At 32.9% G+C, this 22,127-nt stretch overlaps 2 protein-coding genes and 1 pseudogene across 3 annotated transcripts in view; 2 read left to right on the top strand and 1 right to left on the bottom strand.

Moving 5' to 3' along the window:
* LOC125843865 (TMV resistance protein N-like) overlaps positions 1 to 22,127 on the top strand; it is a 367,653-nt gene that overhangs the window by 287,573 nt on the left and 57,953 nt on the right. The gene's annotated exons all lie outside the window — the stretch shown is intronic.
* Positions 1 to 22,127, top strand: part of LOC125843895 (TMV resistance protein N-like) — a 94,395-nt gene that overhangs the window by 16,060 nt on the left and 56,208 nt on the right. The window lies entirely within an intron of this gene.
* LOC125843890 (8-hydroxygeraniol dehydrogenase-like) lies at positions 12,044 to 13,961 on the bottom strand (annotated as a pseudogene).

The raw sequence follows: 22,127 nt of genomic DNA, 5'->3' as shown, positions 1-22,127 counted from the left end.
CCCCCCCCCCCCCCCCCCCCCCCCCGCCCCCCATACTCCCGTTAATTCTTTTTAATTGTTACGTTGTATTTTTCAAGAGTTAATTTGACTAATTTTAACAATTAAATTAAATTACATTAATTTGATATTTGAATTAACTAATTTTAAAAATTAAATTAAATTAATTTGATATTTGAAAATAAAAATTTAGATATTCAAAACACTATAAAAAAGAATATTGTATCGAAACTTTTTTGTTGGAATTCGTCAAATTCATGCACTTGTCAGCACTTTAATCCATGTCACAATCAAATAATGTGAAGAAATTTCCTACTACTTACTATGGACGACTAATATTCAATGTAAATGTACTAGTTGACTACTGGGAGGTGAAGATACTCGTAAAATAATTACTAGTTACTTGTACAAACTTTTGACAAGGAGGAGAATAATCACCTTTTAAATTGATAAAAGGTTAAAGCATGGCGATACGATCCTAGAAGAACTCTTGAAAGCTTTCAAATACTCTCAAGTTGCGAAGTAAATATGGTACGAAAGATGATTTCAAAATCTAAAATAAAATACGTAATTAGACTCTAAACTAGTGAGAATTTGTATTTTTTGTTCGTAATAGTAATATGGTCCAGTTTTTCTTTGTGCACCAACCATGACAAGATTTCAATAACATAAACAATGGAAGAATTCAAATGTAGTCTCTATTGATGCATGTCTACTGTCAAATTTACACAGTTTGTGAATAGGAATCACGGAAAATGGTTATCATTGAGAGTGTGCTGAAGTATTCTATGACATCTTCCGACTAATTACATCATATCTTGTAGTTGCATCATATGAGAGGTATTCATCATGCTTAACTCTAGCCATATGAATTGTAATAGAGTTATAAGCTGATGATAAATGTTTGTGTAGCTATAAATCATTTCATTAAAGATAAAATGAGCATTTTAAAGTTAAATTGTAATTAAATATAGAAGAATAATGACTAAAAGGGATGACATATAAATTCGGACAGAGAAAGTAATTAAGGAATCAAAACAATTATTAGTAACAATTTTCTTAGAGTGAGTCCATAACCATAAACAAAAAGAATTATTAGTTAATTACAATTTTAATTTTGATTCGAATCTGAATTACGTCATGCCCCTATTTAGGTGAAGGATACCGAGTAGAATTAACTCACAATAATTTAATTCAACGGAGATATTTTTCAAAGGTACAGTCTTTCTTTGCAGCTTCATCCACTTATATTTTGAGCTGTCCATTGTGTTCATATTATTGTGGACCCCATAACAATAATTCAATTCAAATTGGAATAGACCCCATCTTCTAAATTTTGCAAGTGTAGAGCTCAAATATTCAACTGATGAAGAATAATTTCCGTTCATATTCATAGTACAAGCAACTTATGAATCAGAGTTAATCCAGAAAGCGGATTATTAAGTAATTCAGAGTATTGAGTTTAGAACAACGAAAAAAAAGACATAGTAGTAATAGGAGTGTACGTATTGTTTGTTTCTTATTTTAGATATACGTTTCTTATTAACATATATCTGACTTGATATCTGAAGGAGTAAGTATGACATAAGACACTGGCATTAGGCTCGAAAACTAAGTGATCTTTGAAAAATGCAAAAGCTACTTCACTGTTATTTGAAATATGCTAATAGTAATTATATAGTATAAGAAATAAGGAATTACATGATGTTATAATCTCGATTTTCCAAAGTCCTTGTACGGTAAAGTTTTTTTATATCTTTTTCAAATTTTATGATAGTAGTGTTATCATCTCAATTATTTTATTAATATTTCTACTTGAATAAATCTTTTTAATCAAGATTTTTACAAAACGAACTAAATCACCTAATGGTTATTGGTATTTGGACCTGAAATATCATACCGATTTTATTGATATCTATCAAAACTCACATTTGGAACAAAATATTATTTCTCAATCAAAATAGACTGAGTTTATAAAGATAATCTAATTAAAATGGTATAGAATGAAATTTTTACCTAACAAATTGTGGGCCTTGTTTATTTGAAATTGTAATGTAAGGTTATATCTTAGTAATTTCTTTGTGACCGATCGACAAAGTATGAAGACTAGACTTCAAAACTCCAATGTAATATGAAACTTTACCTAACAAATTGTGGACCTTGTTTATTTGAAATTATAAGATTATTTCCAAGCAATTTCTTTGTGGTTGACAAAGTATGAAGACAAGACTTTAAAAACTCCAGTATAATAATATGCACACAATGGACCACTATACAAGTGGATGAAAGGTGCAAAGAAAAAAGAAGGGTAATTTCTTTGTTACCGACAATACAACTTGACTTATTCCATTCATTGTGATGGAAGATACCAATCCATCAACAATAGTAAGAAAACTATCTATTTACACAAACATTTTACCATAAATACTAACAGATACATAGGGAGAGAGGCGAGTGTATCTTTTGATACTATATCTATATACACACACCAGATACATTCTAAAATACAGTCACATAGAGAGAGGGTAAGAAAGGGAGTCAATGTATCTAATCGGGCGAAGTAAATATGGTAAAAAGGCACTTTCAAATTTAAAAATAAAAACACATAATTAGCCCTAAACTAGTGCGATTTGTGTTGTTTGCTCGTAATAGTAATATGGTCCAACTTTGCACAAAACTTGTGTATCTTATTGATAAAAGTTATGCATACATATATACATAATAGTCTTGATGACCAAGAAAGGAATAAAGATATAAAAGGTATCTAAATCAGTAATAATCAATCAAATATCCTACTATCTTTAAAGATATAATACAATCAATTTACTATATTTGACAGAGAGAAATCAGTCATGATATTCTTCTAAGAATGAGAAAGAACTAAATAACTACCAACACTTATCACTCCTTACTATTCCCTCCGTTCCTTTCTAGTTGTTATGTTGTGCTTTTTGAGAATTAATTTGATTAATTTTCAAATCTAAATTAGATAATATTAATTAGATGTTTTGAAATAAAAATTTAGATATTCAAAAACTATACAAAATGTAATCTAAATTTTAACTTTTTTCATAATATGATGAAAAAATACATTTTAAAATGTTAATCAAAATTCATATTGTTTGACTTTTAAAAAAAATGGTGACAAATAAAAAGAAAAAGAAGAAATATTAAAGAGTATGCACTTCTGTCGAAATGTTAAATTGAAATACGTACAATATTTACTTGAATATTCATATTTACTCTACTAATTAAACACACCCCAAATGTATTTATCTCCATTTATTACTGAAGCTGGAGTTGGGGGGGACCTTTTCTCAATTTCTGTTGGAATTCGTCAACTCAATTCATAATCAAATATAAATGCAGGGAATTAAGGCGTGGCTCCACATAGAGAGAGGGTGAGAAAGAGAGTCAGTGTATCTAAGCTACATATGTGTCACATTTGAATATACAATGTATTTGGAATGAATTACACCAAATTTGACTCGCATATACTTGAGATATATGTATCTAAGTGCCCAGATGATTGTATCTGGCGAAGTAAAAATATGGTACAAAAGATAATTTCAAAAACTAAAATAAAAACACGTAATTAGATTTTAAGCTAGTGGGATTTATATTGTTTGGTCGTAATAGTAATATGGTCCAATTTTTCTTTGTGCAGATGAATAGTGGGTCCATAACCATAAATGATCTATCGAGAAGCAATAGAAATTCAAATTAGTAGAAAAATAATATGTATAGCTAAAATCCCATTGGATTTCTGGAGCTGAAACTTCTCAGAATAATTAATGCGTTGACTAAGTAGACAATAAGNTATCCTTCTCTCTAAACTGTTAGGGGAAAAAGATAATTGCGTGAAAAATAAGGAGGATGGGAGGAGCATTTTGTCTAAGAGACTTCGGTATAAGAAGATTTTAGTTGTGCTTGATGACATAGATCACAGAGACCAGTTGGATTACCTAGCACAGGATCTCAGTTGGTTTGACAAGGGTAGCAGGATTATTGCAACCACTAGAGACCAGTGTTTGATAGGGGAAAATGATGTAGTATATGAAGTGGAAACACTACTTGACTGTGATGCTATTAAACTATTTAATCACTATGCTTTCAAAGAAAAAGTTCCAAATGAGCGTTTTAAGAATCTAACGTTGGAGATAGTAAGTCGTGCTAAAGGCCATCCTTTAGCCTTGAAAGTATGGGGTTCTTCATTACACCGGATGAATATAACTGAGTGGGAAAGTGCCTTGGTCCGAATAAAGAAAAACTCTGATGTAACAATTACTGAAAATTTCAAAATAAGTTATGATGGGTTGCAGTCCGAAGATCAAGAGATATTTCTAGATATAGCATGTTTCTTCCGAGGAATTGAAAAAGAAGAAGTCATGCAAGTTCTTGAGAGCTGTTATGATGGACCAAAAAGTGGATTGCGGGTTCTAGTTAACAAATCTCTCGTGTTCATCTCTGAAAATAATATGATTGAAATGCACGACTTAATACAAGATATGGGTAAATCTATAGTGCAAATGCAAAAGCATCCGGGAAACCGTAGCAGATTATGGAATGTTGAAGATTTCAAAGAAGTGGTGGACAACAATATGGTAAGTAGGCTAAACAATGCAATAATATTCAATTTTACTTTTCATATTCCAAAGACATATAGAATATATATATATATAGTCAATTTCGTTTATTTATTCATCTATCTTTATATTCTAGCGCTTATGTCATTTTAGTCATTTATTACTTTAAGGGAAAAGAGCTTGATATACCCCTCAACTTAGTCATTTGGAGTTGATATGCCCCTCGTTATGAAAGTGACTCTCATATACCCTTACCGTTACACAAACGGCTCACATATTCCCCTACTGTTACAAAATGAGCTCACATATATCCTTCATTTAACGGGAGTGAAAACTTAGTTTTAAATTTATACATTTAACTTTTTTTAAAAAAAAATCATTTAGGGGTATATATGATCCTTCTAGCAAAATTCAAGGTATATTTTAATCGTTTTCATACATAAATTATTTTTTGACTTCTTTGATTATCATTATTTGAGTTTCTTATTCTTATTCTTATTTTTTTCTTTCATTCCTTAATTTAAAGAAAAAAAATTAAAACTATTTTTTGTGGCTATATTATAATGTAAAACTATTATTTCAGCTATACGGTAGTTTAGATTTTGTATCTAGAAAACAAAATTGGGTCCATCTATGATAAATTTTACAAGAATATTAGTGCAACATAAATAAATTTGACCATCAAAATAATAAATTTAAATTAGTCATTGAAACAAAAAAAGGTCCAAAAAAAAAATATGTTTGAGGATGATTATGTATACCCATATGGGATTATATTTTTTTAAAAACAAAATAATTAAAAAATTAAATTAAAATTAATTTTTTCACTTCCGTTAGAGGAAAAGGGTATATGTGAGCCATTTATATAACAATAGGGGTATATATTAGCACTTTCATAACGAAGGGTATATCAACTCTAAATGACAAAGTTAAGGGATATATCAGACTCTTTTCCTTTACTTTATTAATAATAGAAGCAAAAATAACAGTAGTTGCCTAAGGTAGCTAATTCGTCAAGTATCCATTTTTAGTTAACGTTGCCTAATTCGTTTATGTCATGCTATTATTCCACTTGATCTATTTTGTCCAATTTCTTTATTTGAATTAACTTGTAATTTGTATGACATTTTGTACCTACTAACTCAGTAAATTTTTAAGCTAATATCCCCCAGATATTTACCATGGGTAACTTTTTATTAACATAAATTCTCTAATGAAAAAATACAAAGGAGGGCCAAAACTTACCTTACCAATCCTGGGTTGGTAATTCACTTGATCATTTATTATTTTTTATTTTAAAGATGAAAATTATTGATACAATATTGTTCTATTAGAGCATGAAAAACTTGATGGTACTAGCTCTTCAAGAACTTGAAGTGCAAAAATAAGTAATACAAAAAAAAAAAGATGTGATGATGGACAATATGGTAAGTATTCATATTTCAAACATATATATATACTCTGTTCCTCTAGCTTCATATACTGAGGCACAAGTCATTTAAGTTGTTTCAAATCCACACTACCTAGTTAATAAGTTATGAATTACTCTAATAGCCACTTAATATATTTAATCTTATATCATTTTTTTGGATTAACTTGAAATTTATACAGTATTTAATTTGTTCATACTAATTTAATCAATAATTTTTTAAAAGCTAATATCACCCATTTATTTACCCTAAGTAATTTTTTATTAGTAAAAATTCAGAAATGAAAAAATAAAATTTAGGAGGGCCAAAACTTAATTACCTTATTATTAATTTTTTTTTTCATTTATAAGATTACAGTTATTGACACTATTTCAGTTACTATTTTGTTTAATGAAAGCATGAAAAACTTTTTAACTTGAGTCTAATAAACTTCTCCAAAAATGTATCATTAAAAAATAAAATTAACTACGCAAAGCATTTCTCTTAACTAATATTTGTACCTACAATTTTATTTGATGGTACTGGCTCTTCAAGTACAATAATAAATAATATAAAACATGACAAACATTTGCATTAGGGGTAGAGTAAGAAAACAATGATGTTGATAAGTGGATTGTACATGACATGTTGATTCATGATCTTTTTATAGGGGACAAGGGAAATGGAAGCAATCTGGTTTACTTATTCTGAAAAACTATGCTTTAGCAAAGACACAATGAAAAATATGCAAATGCTTAGGATATTACGCATATTTCCTAAAGACAGATCGCTCAGATTCATTAAACCCGACTCCAATTGCCAGGATGGCTCCATTGAGTACCTTTCCAACAACTTGCGTTGGTTTGCCTGGCCTAAATATCCTTGGAAGTTATTGCCAGAAAATTTTAATCCGAAAAAGCTTGTTCATCTTGATCTCCGATGGAGTTCATTGCATTATTTATGGAATGAAACAGAGGTATACCATTTTATTTCAGATACTTTCTATTTTGTCTTGTCCTAGAATTATATATGATTCTTGTGTTTAAATTAAATAAGTTATTTATTCCATAAACTCAAACTAATGTATTTCATCATTCTTTCTGTGTTTTGAATAGCTGTCGCAATTTCTGTCTCTAAAAAGGATAGATCTAAGTGGCTCTAAAAGCCTGAAGAGAACACCAGATTTTGAGGGGATGCCAAATTTGGAGTATTTGAATCTAGATTATTGTAGGAGTCTTGAAGAAGTTCATCCTTCCCTCAAGTATTGCAGAAAACTCATGAAGTTAAGTTTGTCTGATTGTACAAAACTTGAGAGGTTTCCATATGTTAATGTCGAATCTCTTGAATCTTTGAATCTACACAACTGCTCTAGATTACAGAAATTTCCAGAAATCCTTGGAATAAGGGAACTGCCATTATCTCTTCCAAGCAGCATTTGTAAGTCGAAAGGTGTGATGAAGCTAAAAGTGTCGAATTATTCAAAACTTGAACGCTTGCCAGAAGAGAAAGCTGATTTAGTAAACCTGGAGGAGCTTGATGCCAGCTATACTCTAATCTCACGTCCTCCGTCTTCCATCTTCTGGTTGAACAAGCTTAAATCATTGGCTTTTCAAAAAAGAAAATCAGAAGATAGAGTGTACTTTGTGTTCCCTCTGGTGAATAAAGGGTTACTCTCATTGGAAATACTGGATCTCAGCTACTGCAATATAATAGATGGAGGACTTCCGGAAGACATTGGATCCTTATCCTCTTTGAAACACTTGAATCTCAGTGGAAATAATTTTGAGCATTTGCCTCGTAGCATAGCCCAACTTGGTGCTCTTGAATACTTGGACTTATCAGATTGCAAGAGACTTACACAGCTGCCAGAAGACATTGGATGTTTATCCTCTTTGAAAAAGTTGTATCTCAAGGGAAATAATTTTGAGCATTTGCCTCAAAGCATATCTGAACTTGGTGCTCTTCGATCCTTGAACTTATCAGATTGCAAGAAGCTTACACAGCTGCCAGAGTTTCCACAGCAATTAGATACAATATATGCAGATTGGAGCAATGATTCATTTTGTAATTCGTTGTTTCAGAATATCTCATCATTGCAGCATGACATCTGTTCTTCAGATTCCTTGTCACTAAGAGCGTTTGGGAGTTGGGTGAATGATATCCCAAGTTGGTTCGACTATCAGGGAATGGGCCCAAGTGTATCACTCGATTTGCCTAAGAATTGGTATGTAAGTGATAACTTCTTGGGATTTGCTGTATGTTATTCTGGCGAATATGATATTGATTGCATCACAGCTCATTTGATTCCCTTATCCTGTGATGATGGGATGTCGTCGATGACCCAGGAATTTGCCTTATCCAACAATTCACAATATTTTAATGTATGGTATATTAAATTTTTGTTGGTACCTCTGGGTGGCTTATGGGATGCATCTAATGCAAATGGAAAAACACCAAATGACTATGGGTGCTTTGAGTTAGATGTTTTTGGAGAAAAGAAGAAATTTGTAGTTCGTTTGTTGTATAAAGATGAAGCTGAGCTTCACAATGGGATAAGGAAGAGTAGTTAGGAAGAGGCCAGTTACTCCCCTTTGAAGAAACAAAGGTCACAAGTAGGTTAAATATACCTCATGAATTTGTTGGTAATGAAATTGTGCTCTCTCTTTAACAAATTGCACATGAATGGAATGACATTTTCTATTTTAATAAGTGCAGGAAAGACATTTCTGAAAATAATGTAATCTAAGCAAAGAAACACTGCTACATAATTGAACCCCTCCCTATCCTCATTTCTTGTTCAATGTATTGCCAATGTCGAGCACGAAACAATATTTCACATCCGATTTCAGAAGACGTTCCAACGCTGTGTTCACATAGTCCATTGGCACAACTTCAATAACTGGTGTTATGTTATGCTTTGCCGCAAAATCCAACATTTCTTGAGTCTCTTTCATCCCTCCTATGCAACTTCCAGCCACTAGCTTACTTCCTGTTTTTCACATTATTATATATACCAACTTTAGTAAAGACTCTCTGATGCACTATGCTTTCACTATGTGCAGGAAGGTCCACATTATATATACTTTAATCTAAACTTTATTACTGAAATCGTGCATAAGAAATTATTGTCCAATGCTTACCCATAAGTAGTGGAAACACGGACAACTCCACCGGTTTTTCTAGTGCACCAACCATAACAAGCTTACCATGATATTTCATCAACATAAGCAATGGAAGAATAGGGTGCACCGCAGAAACAGTGTCGATAATCCCATCCAATGTGTTCATTGCAGCCTGTCCATATATAAATAATACAAATAAACAAAAGGTTAGCCCCCATTCTCGTGTTTAAATTGTTAAACTGGCATAATAACTTAAGCTTTTAGATAGGATTGTCACACACTTCAACACGGAACCAGAGTAGGCGGAGGTCGTGAGTTCACAAACCTCAACACCACCATTGTCAAAAAAAAAAATCACGTGCTTGACTCATGAAAAAAATCAGGTAGCAGTGTGTTGAAGACGCAATTAATTAAATAAGGGTGCTCTCTCAAACAGTTGAAATTTCATATAAGATGATCACAGAGTTCAATGATAACGAGTTATTATATTCACTTTCATCTGCTTAGGATCGCGACTGATCAACAAAGAGTCTGCCCCCAAATACTCAATTGCTTCTTGCTTCTTATTAGCAAATGTACTAATGACAGTCACGTTGGTTCTGAATGCCTTAGCGAACTTAACAGCCATATGTCTGAGCCCTCCAAAACCAACAACACCAATGTGCATTCCAGGCTTATCGAGTCCAAAATATTTCGAAGGACTATAAGTAGTAATTCCAGCACATAACAGGGGAGCAGCGCCCATCGACAAGTTTTCAGGCCAACGTACTGCAAAATGCTCATCGGATACCATCATGTCGGAGTAACCTCCAAACGTGAGGGTTCCGTCTAAGCTATAGCCGTTGTATATAGGAATCTGATGAGGACATTAATTGTCGAGATCAACGCTACAATTCTGACATTTTCGACATGATCCTACCATACATCCAACACCTACTTTGTCTCCAACCTTAAATTTCTCCACCTTGCTTCCCACCTCAGTTACAATTATAGTTACAATTAGTTACACTCACAAGTAGATAGAATCGACACAAATTCCGTTCATTTTTACTCTCTGTTCCAATTTATATGACTTACTTTTATTTTTAGTCCGTCCCAAATAGAAATGACACATTTCTATATTAACTAACAATTTAACTTTTAAATGTCCATTTTACCCTTAATGAAATGATTTATAGCCATAGAAATTTCTATCATTCGTTTTAAACCACAAGTTTTAAAAGTCTTCCTTTCTTTCTTAAACTCCGTGTCGAGTCAAACTAACTCTTATAAAATGGGACGGAGGGAGTACCATGTCCCAACAACTCAGGATTTACTGAGGTATCAAGAGCTCAAAATGTTATATGATGATTTCATTATTATTTTTTATTAAATATTTTTGTGTCATCAGTACTCATCTCATATTTTGTGTTATTTTTTTAAGAAACATCTTAGATAATTGTATTTTGGTTGGACTAAAGAAATATTTGGAGCACAAGTTAATTATATGTTTGTATGCAAATTTTACCGAAAAAATCCAAAAATCTGAAAAAATTTGAGGTTTATTAGTTTGGTTTGATTTATAAATTTAAAAATTCGACACAATGGTTTGGTTTGGTATTTGAAAAACCCGAACTAACCCGAGGTTGAAAAAATCCTAATTTTATTAGTTTGGTTTGGTTTATAAATTTAAAATTTTTACACAAATGGTTTGGTTTGATATTTGTAAAACCCGAACCAACCCGGTCATGTACACCCCTACTGAAACCCATATACCCGATTCATGCTCTTATTTTCATTATTTCCTCTAGCAAATTGTATAGCTGAAAAATTGAAGTTGTTGGCAAGTTACAATTGTTAGTTCTGATTAGAGAAATTAAATCATCACATAAAAAAAATTAGAAATCAACTTCTTTATCTTTTTATGGTCAAATTACATCCTTCATTGTAGATATTAACTTCTTAAAAAATATTCTCTAACTTCATTAAATTCATGTCCAATCTTTTACATATCAATAATATGAAAACTTAATATTAGTACAATTGAAGATACTTATCTGTGTAATGTCACGAGACCTGCAACAAGTAATTATATAGTAGCAAATAAAAATGTAAAATTAATCAGCTTCTTAATATTAAACAGTGTCCCTTGATAAAGAAATTACTCTTAAAGTTATTCCTAATACTCCCTCCATTTCAGCAAATCAAAAACAATATATTTTTTAAAATACTATGTGCCATTATCATTAAATAATTACATAAATTATTAGTTGTCAAATTAAAATTTCCATACATAATTCGTAAAATAAATTTGTGTCAAGGAGGTTGAAATCTGTTAAGGATGGACTAAACCACTGAAAGACCTCAACATCCAAGAATTCAAAAATGTCGCTGATAAGATCAAACAGATAAGAAAAAAAAAATTGAAGCCAATTTATGGGTGGGTCTGGTATAATAATAAATAGATTCTATAACGTTATTTATTTCTGGGGTTTATAATTACATGACATAATAATAATATATTTTATCATGTCAAATCTATTTTAATGATAAATGTAGTTGAGTGATTTTTTAAGATAAAAACTTTAAGTTGAGTGATTTTATTGATACAAAATAAAGTTCAATGACTTTACTAGATAATTTCTTATAGTTCAATGACCTTTTAAGATATTAACTCCTAAAGGATAGTTATACGCATATGTGCTACGACAAAACCATACTTGTTAATTTAGAGGCAAAAATTTAATCGTATTCGTGCTATGACTTAACCATGATAAATCAGTATAGTTTGATGTAAACGCCATATGCAAATAAGTATACTAGAAAACACAATATCATATTTATTCTCTTAACTCCTTATTCCTTTTGATACACAAAACATAAGAAATAAACTAAACAACAAAAACGTACAAGCTTAATTCAAAATCATAACCCTATAACACTCATTTTCTTGACCAAGATGTCCCTTTCATCTCAATTTTTGTTCAATGTGTTGCCAATGTCGAGCACAAAACGATACTTCACGTCCGATTTCAAAAGGCGTTCCAACGCTGTATTCACGTAGTCCATTGGCACAACTTCAACATCTGGTGTTATGTTATGCTTTGCCGCAAAATCAACCATCTCTTGTGTCTTCTTCATCCCTCCTATCGCGCTCCCCGCCACTAGCTTCCTTCCTATTACACACATTATATTAAACATACGTATCAATATAAAAAAAATGTATATACAAAATCGTCGATTTATAACCAAACGTACCTAAAATCAGGGGAAATACAGGCAACTCTAGTGGTTTTTCAGGTGCACCAACCATCACAAGCTTCCCATTAGTTTTCAACAAATTAATCAATGGAAGAAGAGGGTGAATCGCGGATACAGTATCGATGATGCCATCTAGTGACCCCGCTGCACCCTGATCGTATTTAACATACAAACGAAAATTAGTATTATTCGTAAGTCACACATATGTTATAAATTTGAAATTGAAACAAAGTTGATTGATTGATCAACCTGCATTTGGTCAGGGTCACCACTGACCAAAAACGAGTCTGCCCCTAAACGATCAATTGCTTCGTCTTTCTTACAAACAGAGGTACTTATCACAGTAACTTTGGTTCCAAACGCCTTAGCAAATTTCACAGCCATATGTCCAAGACCACCAAGACCAACAACACCAATGTGCATTCCAGGTTTATCTAGTCCGTAATATCTCAAAGGACTATAAGTTGTGATCCCTGCACATAACAGGGGAGCTGCTTCCATTGGTAAATTTTCGGGCCAATGGACCACGTAGTGCTCGTTTGTTACCATTATATCCGAGTAACCACCATACGTGGTGGTTCCATCAGTGTCAACACCATTGTACGTCAATATCATATCGGAACTGTAATTTTCGAGATCATTGTCACAATTTTCACATTTTCTACATGATCCTACTAAACATCCAACTCCAACTTGTATCTAATTTTGAATTTCTCAACTTCGCTACCAACTTCAGTTACTACACCAACAACTTCATGCCTGTAAGCAACAATATATTCAGAGTAATCTCACAAGTTGAGTCAGAGGATAAAATGTAAGCAGAACATAGCCCTAACTACGTTATGGAATCCTAAGCTAATTAATCCGATTTAGCTAGTTGTTTAGTGACATATTTCATCATAGCGAAGTTTTCTAGTAAGCTTCTTGATGATCAAATTTACAATTTCATAGTCCAAACAATTAGAAAAAAAGGAAAAATTACCCAAACTAACTACATATGTTGCAATTATTATATTGTTCAAATCCTATACATATATTGCAATTATAAGAATACTCTTTTTGAAACTTGGTGAATAATAAGTCCGCTCATCTACCATTTCCACTTAAATTAAACTATATATAATGGCTTTTGTCTATGACAGGGTTATAATAAAAGAACATAGTAAAATGTATGGATCAAAATGAAACTTACCCTGGTACCAATGGATATATACTATTGCTCCATTCATTCTTGAGTTGATGAAGATCAGAATGACAAATTCCACAATACATAACTTTGAATTGCACATCTTTTTCACCAGTCACCCTTCATCATTCAACAAGAAAAGTTATAGATACATATACTGTTCGGTCAACTAGTTTATCAATATGTTCGAAATTAATATACATAATATATACACTATCAATACTGTCAGTTTATACAACATAAGTACCTTCTTGAGAAGTCGAAAGGAGAAAGTACCCCACAAGTATCTCTAGCTGCCCATCCAAATGCCTCAACATTTTCATGTGATTTTTCCATTTTCTTGATTTTGTTTATTTTTGGAGATATTATTATTGTTATTAGAACAATTAGTTTGAGTAAAGTTATAGTCCAATGTATCGATTTTTCATTTGAATAAATAGGCATTTGAGTTGATGGCTAGTGACGTAGTCGATGAGGTATGAACAAATGTTATCGTCATGGCTTCTCTGTACAATTTGCCTTTTTATTAATTAATATAAGATAATATTATATCTTATATTATATGATGTTTCTAGGAAAATGGTTCAGTAGTACGTGACCAATTTTAAACTATGTGTAGTAGTGACATGCTTAGTAGAAATTGGTTTCAATGAAATGTTTTATTATGATTGTATGGGATCATAAAAGATTTTGAAAAAAAAATGGAGAAAAAGCTCCACTTTATTGATTTGGTTTGATTTATGAATNTTGAAATTTGTTTTAGTGTTCTTAGTTTTGTTTCATTAGGGTGTTGTGGGGCCTGTCCCAACATCCATCTCAGTATTTTAGAGGCTTCATAGACAGACAGTCAGTTAGTTAGTTTTGAGTCTCTCATCTATGTATATATGTAAATATCCTATTTTGAGATTCGAGTTCCCTTTGTGGCCAGATTTTATAAGTTAAGTTGTTTTGTAACCTTGCATTTGCATTGAGTTATTTTGTTGAGGTTTCCGTTGAGTTAAGAAAGTCAGGCCAAAGGTTCGCTTGGGGCCAGAAATGGTCTCTGGGTGCCAGTCCCGCCCAGAGTATAGGCTCGGGGCATGACAACTAGATGGAAAACCAAAAAAAAAAAAGTTATTAACGAAAACTTATTATCATGTCATATAAAATAGAACATAAGAGTAGTAGAAAAAATGTTTAGTAATTCCCATACAAACTCACACCATTCTTTCTTTCTTAAAATACAAACACACAACAAGAACAACATGTCCCTATATTAACTCTTCTTCAAAGTATTGCCAATATCAGGAACAAAACGATACTTAACGTCCAATTTCACGAGACGTTCTACCGTTGTATTCACGTACTACATTGGCACAACTTCAACATCTGGTGTTATGTTATGCTTCTCCGCGAAGTTTACCATCTCTTGTATCTCTTGCACCCCTCCTATCGCGCTCCCTCCCACTAGCTTCCGTCCTATTCTCCACATTATATACTTGAGTTATTAACTAAATCAAATGGACATGTTAGAACTTAAATGAAGAATAAGATACTACGCGAAATGTACCTGAAAGCAATGGAAATACAGGCAACTTTAGTGGTTTTCTGGGGCACCAACCATCACTAGCTTCCCATTGGTTTTCAACAAATTAAGCAATGGAAAAATAGGATGAACCGCGGAAACAGTGTCAATGATTCCATCAAGTGAACCCCCTGCAACATGCTCGTATTTACACGTGCAAACGAAAATTCATACTTATGTCACATGAATTTCATTGTAAAATTGTAATTGAAGCTAAGTTGATTGATTAACTAACCTGCATTTGTTCAGGATCACGACTAACCGAAAATGAGTCTGCTCCTAAACGTTCAATTGCCTCGTCTTATTTACTGATAGATGTACTAATGACAGTAACTTTGGTTACAAACACCTTGGCGAATTTCACAGCCATATGTCCAAGTCGACCAAGACCAACAACACCAATGTGCATGTCACGCCCCGAGCCTACACCCTGGGCGGGACCGGCACCCGGAGACCATTTCTGGCCCCAAGCGAACCCTTGGCCTGTCTTTCTTAACTCAGCGGAAACCTAACTCAACAGAATAACTCAATGCAATGCAAGGTTACAAAACAACTTAACTTATAAAATCTGGCCACAAAGGCAACTCGAATCTCAAAATAGGATATTTACATATATACATAGAAGAGAGACTCAAAACTAACTGCCTGACTGTCTATGAAGCCTCTAATATACTGAGATGGATGTTGGGACAGACCCCGCAACATCCTAATAAAACAAAACTAAGTACACAAAATAATTGAGTCTTCCGGAATGCAAGGAGGCTCACCATTAACTCTGGAGTGCTCAGCTGGATCAACGACGTTCAGGATGCTGATCCGGGGTACCTGTATCTGCATCATAATAAGATGCAGGCCAACTGGCATCAGTACATGGAATGTACGAGTATGCGAGCTGGAAAGCTAAACCACGACTTAAGCTTGAAAGGAATACAGGAGAACACTTACCTTGGCCCTGTACGACTCAAGAATAACTTAACTGAACTCAATATATATATAAGGCAATAAGACACATGTGATATATAAAGCTTTTAAAACATTTCAAACAACTTAGTTCGTTAATGATTGAAGCAATAACAACTCAACTTTATTTATATAAAAGTAGTATAACATTAGTGGGAGATTCTTTAACCGACAACCACCACTATGAGCCCTAGTGGTGGTACAACGTTTTACCTCACGTTGCCCAAGGACCATCCTATACCTTGCCGTGATATAGGACCTTACTTTTGCTTAGTGGATCCACTAGCTTAATCTTACGTGATCATCTAAAAAGAATGATACGTCAAGTCCCATGTTGGCGCATGGTTCTTATGGAGAGTTGAGTTAGTATGAACTCGTGTCCCCAATTCGGTGCTCAATACTACTCCCAAAAATGCTTTGGCTCATAAGTGTTTTTAAACACATCTTTCTCTAATTGAGATAATTACTCAAAACTTAGCCAAAAGGGCTCTTTTGGAAAACATGGTTCCCTTCTCACTCAAATGTAAAAACATTTACAAACCTCTTTGGGAATACTTAGTTCCCTAGTAGCTTTTGAGAAAAGGACTCAACTTTATGCTCTTGACTTAACTTGAAACTCGAGACTCTTTACTTAACTTGTAACTCTACACTCTTGCTTGACTTTGAGACTTGAAACGAAGTTAAAACGTTCAATAACGACTCTTGAAAAGCCTGGAGGACTTGCTTGGACTTACTACTTAACTTTACTTGACTTGACTCTAACTTCACTTTGACTTCGATCCTAACTTGCCTCGGATTGAACTATGGATTCAAGGTATATGATCACACGTATTTAGATGAGTTCGGGATGTTTAGAAATACTTTGGGGTGTTGGAAACAACTAGGGAACATAGGTATAACACCTACGAACATGCATGAAAGAGTAGGGGATGAAAGGGGTAGGTTGGGGTCCTTGGCGCTTTGCAAGGCGTGGAGCGCCAGCCCTTGAAGTTCAGAAGGGTCTTGCTGGCGCTCTGGCTGGCGCGCCGCCCCAAGGGCTGGGCTTCAGAGCTCCTCTTGGGGCGCGCTGGCAGGCGCAATGCGCCAACCCGTAGCCCAGAAAACTCGACTTTTCTCCATTGTTTTGCCAACTCTAAACCACCCTTACTTCAATGGATTCAACCCCAAACACTAAGGATCATCAATCTCTCAACATACAATAGATTACAACTCAAATACACAACCCAATCATGTCCCACAACCAACAATAACTTCAACAACACCAACAACAACTAACAACTTCTTTCTCAAATAATAAAAATGAGTTTGGTGTGTGGGGGAAAGGATCAACCCACACTAAGAAATCTCATACCTCGTAGGGATCACCCCTGACGATATCCACGAGGATCCTTGACGGAAACTCCTTGCTTGATCTTCTCTTCCTCCTCTTCTTCTTCTCCTTCTTCTCTTTCTTCTTCTCTTCTTCACTCAAGAACCCTTACTCTTTCTCTTTTAAAATGGGAAAAAATGATCCAAATATCAGCCTAACACACAATATAATCCCAAAAGAAATGGCTAGGGAAAAGACCAAAATGCCCTTAAAATTTCCGGACGGATCCCCTGCCAACTGCCCAACTTTCAAAGGGTATAACTCGCTCATACGAACTCGGAATTGAGAAAACTTGGTGGCGTTGGAAAGATCATTCCACAAGCTTCGCAATCATAACTGGAACCACTCCTAAATCATCCTGAGATAGGAGTTATGACTGCTCAAAGTTGTCCAAAACTCACTGATTTCCACACTTCGCCAAATTTCCAGATTTTCAATTTTTTTATTCCAAAAATGATTATTTCCGATTTTTAAGCCTCTTCATAGTTATTTCAACTTACCGGATGTTGCAGTGCATTCCAGGTTTATCTAGTCCGTAATATCTCAAAGGGCTATAAGTTGTGACCCCTGCACATAACAGGGGAGCTGCTTCCATTGGCAAATTATCAGGCCAACCAACGATAAAATGCTCATTGACAACCATGAGATCGGAGTAACCACCGTGAGTGATGGTTCCATCAGAGTGAGTACCATTGGCTGTCAATACCTGTCCAGGACAGTAATTCTCGAGATCGTTGCTACAATTTTCACATTCGTTACATGATCCTACTAGATATCCAACGCCTATTTTGTCTCCGATTTTGAACTTTTCTGCCTTGTTACCAACCTCAGTTACCACTCCAACAATTTCATGCCTGAAAAATCAATTGAGATTGACATAAATTTTGATCTCATAAACTTAAAAACTATATTGACCTTCAAGGCATAACTTGTTAATCAATTTCACTATACATTTGGGTTTTGGCTACACATTTCTTAGTTGACTTAATCAAGCTTGTCCAGATGATCATTCAACTAGTAGTTATTATCGCATAAAGTATATGACTTTCTGAGTGATCATATGAGAAATCAATCCGCCCTCTACCCCTTCCATCCAAGTATTTTTTAAAAAAATTGTTTGGTGTTAAAGACAACATCCACTTACATAATCTTCTTGAGGTTCAAAATTGTTTACCACATAGTGCAAATTTATGTTGTTCGGATTCTTCAAAAATATTGAAGCACCGTATCATATTTTGGAGGATCCAATACGTCTCGAAAGGTATGTTTGAAGAGTCTGACCAACATAGTTCCATAGTTCCAAGCAGATAAGAGAAGGAAATTGGAAGTAGCTCAGATTAGGATTTTTTTCCCCCAGAAATATCAATATGTTTGTAGTATCTCTCAAAGCAGTCAGAATTCTAGTAATGAATATTCTTGCAGATTTTAATGGAAAAATGGATATTTTGTAAGTGGCGGAGCCAAGAATTCTAATAAAAATATATGGAGAGAAGTATTGAAAACAATTCTAAATTCGGTGTAACTTATTAGTTTCATTTTTGATCTATTGGCAACCTTAAAGAAACTCATTTACTTGACTAACTAAACTTAATATACACTCTGATCTTGCAACATGGGTGAAATACACTCCTAAATTCTCGTCAAGTTTAGGGGGTTTTCAACACTTCTCTCAGCTTTTTATTAGGAGTCACATACTCCTACTAGAGTTTGAGACCACTTGCTATGTCATGTGGCAGATCGTAGGTATATCGAGGGTGTATCTAAGTTTAGTTAGTCAAGTAGAAGGATATTTTTAAGACTGTCAATAGTTCGGAGATGAAACTAATAATTTGATGATTCAACACTTTTTACATAAATAGGTACAATTTTTTGTTATACACAGTAAAAATTTTCGATGATAGCAAATAAAAAACATTAAATTTTAAAAAGGCAAGTAAGATAAGTAAACATGCCCAGGTATAATGGGATATTTGGTGATGCCCCATTCATTCTTGATTTGATGAAGATCAGTATGACAAATTCCACAATACATAACTTTTAATTGCACATCTTTTTCACCTGTCCCCCTGTATCCATTTCAAAATCCAAATTAAACCTCAACAACAATAATAACGTATTCAGTATAATTTTACGAGTCGAAGAAATTAATAAAATTTGTACCTTCTTGAAAAATTGAGAGGAGAAAGTACCCCAGAAGTGTCTCTAGCTGCCCATCCAAATGCCTTAATTGGGTGTTCATTTTCATGTGATTTTTCGATATTTTTTTTTATCTGATTCTTAATTTTTTTGAGTAATGTATACTATACTATGTAGCATATAATATATAAGACAGAGAAAGCAATATTATTGGAGAGGAAAAAGAAGTGGTTGTCATTTCCACATTTAAAGTATATCCTTCTTTTTGTTTTCGACTCAATTTTTAGAGTTCGCATTAAAGCTCTGACTAAATTTGAATTATGCACCATAAGGCTTAGCGGGGGGTTGTTGGAGTAGAAAAGAAGTGGTTGTTATTTTTCCTCATTTAAAATAGATCTATTATTTTGAGTGCAAGTAGCCAACGGACCAAACAAAATAAACTTTAGTACTATATTTGTAAGGCTGTTTTTTTGTCTTATATTATACGCCCACCATTTAAAAAGGAATGATTTTTTTTTTGTTTTAGTTTGATTTAAAAAAAATGAGCCTTTTTCTTTTTTGGAAATATTTTAATCTCAATTTTTCACTTGATATGTTTAAAGCTACAAAATTAAAGAACGTTTTGGTACATTTGACATAATTTTAATTTACGACTACAAAAATGAAAAAACCTTCTTTTATTTTCTTAAACTTCATGTCAAGTCAAACTAGGTCATTCGTTTTATAAACGAAAGAATATATATTATGTGAGGTATAAAATGATTTATTTTTTTTTAAAATGAAGAGAATTTTACCAAAATAGTGTACTTGTACTATTACTGAAAATATACCCTTTTTGTTCCATATCAGTTGGTTATATTTCGCTTTTTAATATATAGTATTTTTACATGAAATTGACACGTATAAAATTGTAACTTATAATACTTTTAGTATAATTAAAAAAAAATTGCAACTCGCGTAGTAATTTGTTGACTTCACCACATAATTCCAAAAATAATCAGAGATTAATATATATGACAAATAATAATTTTGAAAACAAAAATATTTTGGCTCTTTAAAATAGTGAGTGAGTCATTTTCCATACAACTATAATTTGGATGGTTGACAAATGACAATAAATGGATCATCGACGCTACCAATTAAAAATAATATCTTTATTAATTATATAATACATATAAAAATTTAAAAAAAATACAAAATTAGGTATAATTGATCTGATTAATTCAGATTTTTGTTATATTAAATTTATTAACAGGAAACACATCCAATAAATTCATTAATTATTTTATTTGATATTCTTATTCTTGATAGGTAATCTGAATTAATCATCCGACAAAATCAACTTTGTCAAATATTATAGAATAAACAATATTGCTTAAAATAATCATATTAAACAATAAAAATAACATCAATCACTAGGAGTAGTAGTCTATATTCTCTGGTCTTATTATTTTTTAATAGAGTTGATGATTTAGTGGTCTAAAGTCAGAATATATATAATATATATATAATTACAGCCAAAAAAAAGTTAAAAAACTTTTGAGAATTTGAATTATTTTTATTAATTATAAATTACTTAAAGAGGTAGAGATGGACGAAGATTTGAAATTTACTATAACTGAATAGAGAAGAGAACAATATAAATAATTAATACGATAAAGTAAAGAGGATGCTAAAACAAAATAAGAATAAGATAATAGGAGAGTAATAAAATAATACTAATAAGAAAATTAGACAATGCTCGACAATCTTCTATTCTAATTTTCAACTTTCAAATCTTTCTATTTACGGAAAAAGGTCAAAATTACCCTTGAACTATGAGAAATAGACCACTTATACCCTTCTGTAACACCCCAGAAAATTTTCAAACTAAGACTCGAACCGTTCTTCATAGTGAGTGAGATTTTACCTAGGAATTTAAGATTTCTTAAGTGTGAAGGTCACTAGATGTAGCACCTTGAATTTAAAAAAGAATTAAATTGGAAATAGCAAAATCTGAAATTTTGCAAGTTATGCTTAAGTATGAGTTTTGGGTCAACTTCAAATGACCATAATTCCTAGCTCAGGATGAATTAGGTGTGCTACCAGATACCGTAGCGAAGATCTTTAAATTATCTTTCCAACGCCTCCGAGTTTGCTAAGTTTTGAGGTCGGATGAGTGAGATATGACCTTTTGAAGATAGGCTGTCCAGTTAAGGAAAGTTAGCCGAAAATAAAGATGGGTATTTTGGTCTTTTCCTTACCCAACCAGATTTAATTCGTTTTTAGTAATATTTTAAGGCTCTAATCCTATTAGATTCAGTTTTATAATCCTAAAATACGCCTAGGGTTTTAGTTGAGAGTTCAAGAAGAGAAAAGAAGAAGAGAAAAGAAGAAGAGAAAAGAGGAGAGGATCAAAGCGTTCGTCGAGAGTCTTGTGTTTTGTTGCGGATTTTCTCCATGGGTTAATCCCTAAGAGGTATGTAAGCTTCCATAGTGTTGGGTTCTTTCACCCACACGCCAATCATGATTTATTCAGCATAATTTCGTTCTTGAAATTTAAAGATTAGAGTTCTTGA

The sequence above is a fragment of the Solanum stenotomum genome, chromosome 11 (genome assembly GCF_019186545.1).
Source record: "Solanum stenotomum isolate F172 chromosome 11, ASM1918654v1, whole genome shotgun sequence".
Taxonomy (NCBI): Eukaryota; Viridiplantae; Streptophyta; class Magnoliopsida; order Solanales; family Solanaceae; genus Solanum; species Solanum stenotomum.
Note: the sequence above shows the minus strand (reverse complement) of the source record. Positions and strands in the feature narration are given on the sequence as shown.